At 34.4% G+C, this 6,985-nt stretch overlaps 1 long non-coding RNA gene across 1 annotated transcript; it reads left to right on the forward strand.

The window, feature by feature from the left end:
• The first annotated feature begins 1,760 nt into the window (after nt 1-1,760).
• Nucleotides 1,761-4,821, forward strand: LOC147540699 (uncharacterized). The gene is made up of 4 exons (XR_015225746.1): nt 1,761-1,950; nt 3,317-3,374; nt 3,736-3,816; nt 4,570-4,821. It is a non-coding gene; the product is annotated as an uncharacterized LOC147540699 (long non-coding RNA).
• The last annotated feature ends 2,164 nt before the right edge of the window (nt 4,822-6,985 follow it).

Raw genomic sequence — 6,985 nt, forward strand, 5'->3', positions numbered from 1 at the left:
TCAACACAGGAAATCAACAAATAACACACATTAGATTTAGTGCCTCCACCCTCTGCCCCAACTAGAAGTCTAAATAAGACTATATATTGACAGTCTAATAAGTCTAAGAAGATTGTTTAAATTGAGAGAAAGCTTCTTTGCAAGAAAATCAGAGTTGAAAGGGGTAGATATTGTTTAGGGCTTTTTATTTCGACGGAACTAATTCTGTCGAAAATCATTTTCCCGGAAAAATTCTATGAGAATTTGGCGGAAATTTTTCGCGGCAGGGAAATATTTTTCAGGCAAGCCTTTTTTCGACGCAAAATGAAAAAAAAGTTGTCGGAATACCAATATTTCCGACGGAATCAAGTACCGGCGGAAATACTTTTTCGTCCCACAAATTTTTGTTGCCTGTCGCGCATGTTTTTCCGACGGTAAAAGAGGAAATCCGTCGGAATTTCTCAATTTTCTTGACGGAACTATACGAATCCGTCGAAAATAGTGATTTTTTACGACGGCTTTAAAATTCCGTCGAAAATAATCCGTCACAAAAAGCCCCGACTTTTGTAGTGCACATTGCCAATTAGTTTTTAGTCGGATTTCCACAAATTTAATATGATAATGTAGATTGTTGCGGAAGCGTAAAAGTAATGGAATCCACCATTATAACAATGATAAAATATGTAAATAAGCTGAGAAAATACGTAAATAAACTGATAAAGTAAAGAACAAAACGATAAATCTATTAATAATAAACTTGATTGATAATATTCTCTTATCTGAATAACAAAGACAAACCTGACTTCCTTTTATAGAAACTTAGACACTTCTATATTGACTCAAACTGGGATTCCTAAATATCAAAGATACTCAAACATAGAAACTTCTAAACCTATACTTAGTAGGAAATACTAAAACATAGAAACTTCTAAACTCTAACCCTAATGGACTTGACCATGAGGCCCTCCAACTAGTTCGGTCGTGAAGCCTAATGACTTGGCCTTGAGGCCCATGTTGGTGGTCTCCATCATACTCTCAGTCCGAGAACAAACTTGCCCTCCAGTGAGAATCAACAATGCGATCCTTAATTCCCACTTTGCACGAAAGTTGCATTGTGTTCGAAGGACAACCACTTGGACTAAATCACTAGCTTCAATCCCATATTGCAAAGAATATTGCAAAAGTAATTGTAGAAAAGAGACTTCCAATAAACTGTTACAGCTCCCGTCATATTTTAGTTTGATGAGGAAGATTACAAACACCACATAACACTCTATGAAAAAATCAAACTTGAATTTCTTCATCCACTTCATCACTCTTTCTGTTTCTTCCCACCTAAGAACAACTTGAATTATATTTCCACATTCATCTTCGTGAAGCGTATAAACTAAAACTCTAACATAAGTTGTCGTGTGAAGAACTCGAAGGATCAATTTATCGAACATGTGACGGGTATCAACGTCTACACCAATCTCTTGCATAAGATCATATGCCTTTGTAATTCTCATCGAACGACAGAAGAGATCGATAACAAAAGAGAAATGCTCTTCAACTAACGCAACTAAGTTGTTATCTGTCATAGCCATGCACTACAAAAAATAGGCTTATCAGTTGGTCCCTAATAAGCCAATAATAGGGACTTTTTATTATTGTGTCCCTAATATTGTGTTATTAAGGAAAAACATATTAAATCTAAGTATAGACGCGGGAAATTTTTGCGCCAAATCTTTGTGCCAAAATTCTTTTCTAAAAATTACGTTGGTGTCCGACGTTATTTCCCCACGTCCAACCCTAACAGTTAGAGAGAGAACGCGAGAGAGAAGATGAGAGAACGGCTGCGAGTGAGAAGATGAGAGAACGGCTGCGAGAGAGAAAGCGCAAGAGAGGGAAATCAGGAGTCGGGTGAAAGAGATATTAAATAAATCAGTCAAGAGGAACAAATCCCTCTTCTGCTCAAACAAGGGAAATCAGGTCTTTCTCTGTCTACCTATTTTTTCTTTTTCAATCTTCCTGAGATAGGTTTTAAAGAACAGTGATGAACTTCATATTGTGTATTGAAATTGATGAATTTTTGTGATTTGGGTTTAGATAATTTTGACAAATTTCATGACCTAAATTTACTCAATTGATTTTGTTTATGTTTCCTTGAGAAAATATGAAATTGAAACCCTAATATTTGCATTCTCACTGATAAAAAAAATTATGTTTAGGTCTGATTAGGGCACTCTAGGTTCGGAGATTCAATGATTCTTCTGTAGTAGTATAATCTTGTTCTCCATTGAAGGTAAATAGGATGATTTGTAGTTTTACCTAATTCAGTATAAAGAAAACCAGGGTTAGATGGTTCACCTAATTGGGTCCCCTTTCTTGTTCATTTGGTAACTCTTACTTGTTCTTTCCGTTGGGAACAATGACGACTTGGGCGTCCTTACTCTTAAGTCCGTTACGAACAAGTTGTAAAAAGCTATTATGTACGGAAAATACAGTTACGATAATTGGTGCACGTGGAAGAACCTTTATAACGTTGTTGGTTATATTGGAAAATTGTTGGTCCTAAACTTTTAATAGTTGTTTCAACTTTCAGATTTTTCTTTTAACCGTCGGTTGACATCTTTATGTCACTGTAGCTTTCAAGATATTTCAATCCTGCATTTCGGGACGTGTTAAAGTTTGTTGGACTACCTGTGGCATTTCATTATCGTGTATGACCTTTGCGTATCATAGTCTATTTTAAAGTCATTTAGATTATAAATGAGTCTAACATGCATATCTGAAACGGATACATCGTAATGAGTTTCCATGTTTTCTAACTTTAGCATTAACAACAAACTTCTTTAGCAGCCACGGCATCAGATTCTTAATCATATTTACCCCGTGCCCCATAACTATGTAAAAAGAGACATTAGTGACGTGTGTCGAATACATCATGAACTTTTGGAGAGTTCTGGTTGAACTTGGTTTCTATTATATTATACTTTCATTTTTTATAAATAGAAACAAGTACATTTTGAAGCACTTGCTTATCTAGTTTCCGCTAGAGTGTTGTTTTTTTTATTTAAACAAGGACTCTTATCAGAAGTAGGTTTTTTGTCTCATTCATGGAGGGGTATTATTGTATAAACCACAAGTAGATGATGAACTTCCAGGAAGACCCAGACATTGATTCAAGTTTGGATTTTGAAGAGAACTAATAGGTGATTGATAAGCAGAGTGATCATTCAAAAACCCATGTCTCTGTTGGTTTTACCGAGATATATTAGATATTTTTTCTTCTTTTGTTGGTTTTATGCAGTTCTTGATCACTTACTGAAGGTAGTATCTTTTTGTGGGCTTGTAGATTAGGCGCATCGGTTTGTTTTGGCAATAATAAATATATTCGTAGCGATTTTCGAAAGGTAAATCTCTTTTTGGCAGATTATATTAAGTGAGTTAATGGTATTCAATTGATTATTTAAGGAAGCTGAATTTATTTTAATGTTTTGTCATAGATCCATTAGTTAGGGAATATTGGAGAATCATTGCCAAAAATAAAATGTTGATATTGCAAAGTTGTTGAACTAGTTACTAGTATGTAAGGAGCACTTGTAATTTATTGTTTTATATTGATTAACATGCATATATAGTCGCTTACTAACACATTGAAAGAAATCCTATGAAGCTTCAAAATTAGATACGTATATAAATTATTGCATTGTAATTTCATTGGATTTAGTGTTACAAGATGCCATAGTAAAAGTTCATATATGTCTTTTGCAGGCACACACTTCTATACCTAACTTCTCATTTGGAAGTTCTCCTACTAGTACAAATTCAAACACCCATCGCGATTAAAATGAGGTGATCTTCGTTCCTATAACTTATTGGTTTCTTCTTGAGTTAAACTTGATGAAATAGTACATCATTGGGTTCAATGAAGTATGTAACGAGAAGAAAAGAGTAACCAATAGACCTACTAGAAAGTTTGTGCTTCATCACAAAAGTGACAACAATAGATTTTAGTGCCCATCAAGCAAATTAGAGTTAAGAGATATAATAGTTGTGTATCTTTTTATTGTTATTGCTGGTTACTTCATGTTTGTTATGAAAATGAAACTGAAATGTTTCCTTGATCTTCTACTTCGATATTTTTGATATTCTTAACTATTTTTTACCTATTTCTTAAGCATTGTGTATGATCTTCCACAAGTTTTATGAATAGGCATTTGAACTTAGAGCTCGAATGACAAGAACGACATATTTTTCTTTTCTATCTAATGTTGCACTTTTGTCTTTATTCACTCAAATTACTGAATGTTTGTTATCTTTATACATCGAATGCTAATTAGAGAGTTAGAACACACTTCCCTATAACGTATCGATTTCTTGTTGAACTAGACCGGATAACTAGTACTTCATTGATTTTGATTATTGTTGTTTGAATTCTTTGTAGTATATACTTATACTGATTAGGTTCTTACATGTTAGATTATATTATACTTTTTGAAACTCTAAACTTGGCTTACTTTAATATTGAATGTATTAATATGTTAAGCAAATATTTATGTATAATCTTTCATTCATTTTTATTTATATTATGTGTTGTTTTTTCAGTGCGTGAATCAAGCTGCTACATAAAGAGAATGTCAGAGGATGTCATTTGGATACAGAGATTTTAAGCGGAACGACTATGGATCTAGTTTTAGTATATAGCTATATGGTTTGCTAAGTAATGTTATGATTAGACATATGAAAACTTGGAACTATTGAAAGTACTTTCTATTTCGTATATTAGAAAGTTAAGTTTTAGTTTTGACGTTGTTACTTGCTTGATTGATATATTTCAATAGAATACAGATTTTTTCATTGTTCTTAGAATTTATGTGGAATGGATGAAGTTATTCGTTTTTTATATAGCAGGTAATATCAATAGGCAGAATTGCCTGGATCAGTAATAAACACGAAGCCGATTTCAAAATTTTTAAATAATTAGTGACGGTATATAAACCGTCCTTAATAATTTCTAGGGACGTGTTCTCGTGGGGTCGTAATAAACAAATTTCGTCCCCAATTGCTGATAGGGACGGGTCAGATCCGTCCCCAATAACATTTATGGACAGATGCTTAGGCGTCCTAATAACTAATTGGAACAGATACATACCGTCCCAGACAATGTAACTGGGACTGGTAAAAACCGTCCCAAAATTAGTCCCCAAAGCTACCTGTGACGCCAGTAGCAACCACACACGCACAACCGTCTCTGATAATTAGTAGGACGGTTTTACAACATTTAGGGACGGTTTTAGGCCGTCCCTAATACGCCATTTATTTGTAGTGATGAAAATCTCTAAGTCCTTCGCGACAAAATCACCCGTTAGAACAATATTATGAACACTGTTTTTATCCATCTTATAAATTCTCAAACACTTCTCAAGTGGCTCCATACACTTCCTAAAGAGATCAATGGTCAATTCCTCGAACCTAGCACGGGTAATTGGGGTACAAACATCAACACCCGCATATGAAGAATCAATCTTGATTGTGGTTTGGGCAGCTGACGATAACATCCTTTTTGCCCTCTCACAAGTTATTCTCAATCTTCGAAAAGAATTTTCACTTATATCTTTCTTGTGCTTCCTCTTGAATTCCTGTAGAAAAAGATTCACCATCATGTTATCAAAACCTTCTCCTCTAAGATGGTTATCTCCAGCAGTTGCTTTCACTTCGAAAATACCTTCTTCAATGGTGAGCAGAGAGACATTAAAATTACCGCCAAGATCAAAGATCAAAACCTGCTTCTCGCCAACAGTTGATGCTTTCTTATCAAAACCGTAAGCAATAACAACAGTTGTGGGTTCATTGATGAATCTCAATACATTAAGACCAACAATCACACCAACATCTTTTGTCTCTTGTTGTTTAGAAACATTGAAGTAAGCATGGACACTGACAACTAACAATTTTTATTGATATACCAAGAAAGGCCTCTACAATTTCAGGCATCTTAACCATTCGAAATCTCCTCAGGTGCGAATTACTTTTTTTCTCCATTGTAGTTGACGACAATCATGGATTTATCACCAGGTCCAAGAATAACTTTATGAAATTCTGATAACGACCACATCCAAATATCATTGTTTTCTACCCCAAACGCCAACGGAAATAAATTACCATCACCATCAAAACCAGTAACTATTATATTTTCAACCGTTTTCTGTCTCGTTTTTCCCGTTCTATAGTATGATAACATTGCATCAGGAATAGTCGAACAAGACGTTGTCGAAGGAAGATTAAAATTTTGAATTCCTTGTTTCCAAACAAAGTATCGGAATAACCTTTTATCTTTGTCGAGTGAAGAAGTATAATAAAGTTGTTCAATCATCTTATCCTTTGAGTGATTAGAAAAGTCATCCTCCGACTCAACCTTCATCTGAGATCGTTCAACGGAGTTCCCAAAAAATATACTCAGACATACCATAATTTCCAGTGAATATTAGACGAATAATATCTTTCTGTAGCTTCGATTCCTTTAGTTAGTTGGGTTTCTTTATAATTATTATCATATGCATCTTCATCGTTAACTGATTTTCTCTCTAGAAGAAAATCCTCTCAACTTTGTGAAAGAAACGACACAAATTGACGTGGAAGAATTTTATGATTTGAAACGAGAGTTTCTTCTCTCGGAATTGCATATGAATCAAATAATTGGTCCGGACTGGTTGTTTCGTATCACGGATAAGGTTTAGGTGTGATGAAGGGAAGTTACTTTCTTCTTCTTCTTCCTCCAATGAAATTTTTTTATTCCTTTTGTCAAGAACTTCTTCTTCCATATCATCGATCACGGTGACCGAAGTAACGTTGGAGAACTGTCTAATTGATTCAATCTTTGTTTCTGCATATGACAAATATTCATCCAAAGGAAGAAAAACATACCTGAAGATACTTTTCAATGTAGTCCAATCGTCTATGAATTTTTTCCATTCGTCAATGAGTCTCCATTGCATCGCATTGAATCATAAATTCTTTCGTA

The sequence above is a fragment of the Eschscholzia californica genome, unplaced genomic scaffold, assembly GCF_041429995.1.
Source record: "Eschscholzia californica isolate CP2 unplaced genomic scaffold, dmEscCali1.0.p SCAF_5, whole genome shotgun sequence".
Classification (NCBI taxonomy): Eukaryota; Viridiplantae; Streptophyta; class Magnoliopsida; order Ranunculales; family Papaveraceae; genus Eschscholzia; species Eschscholzia californica.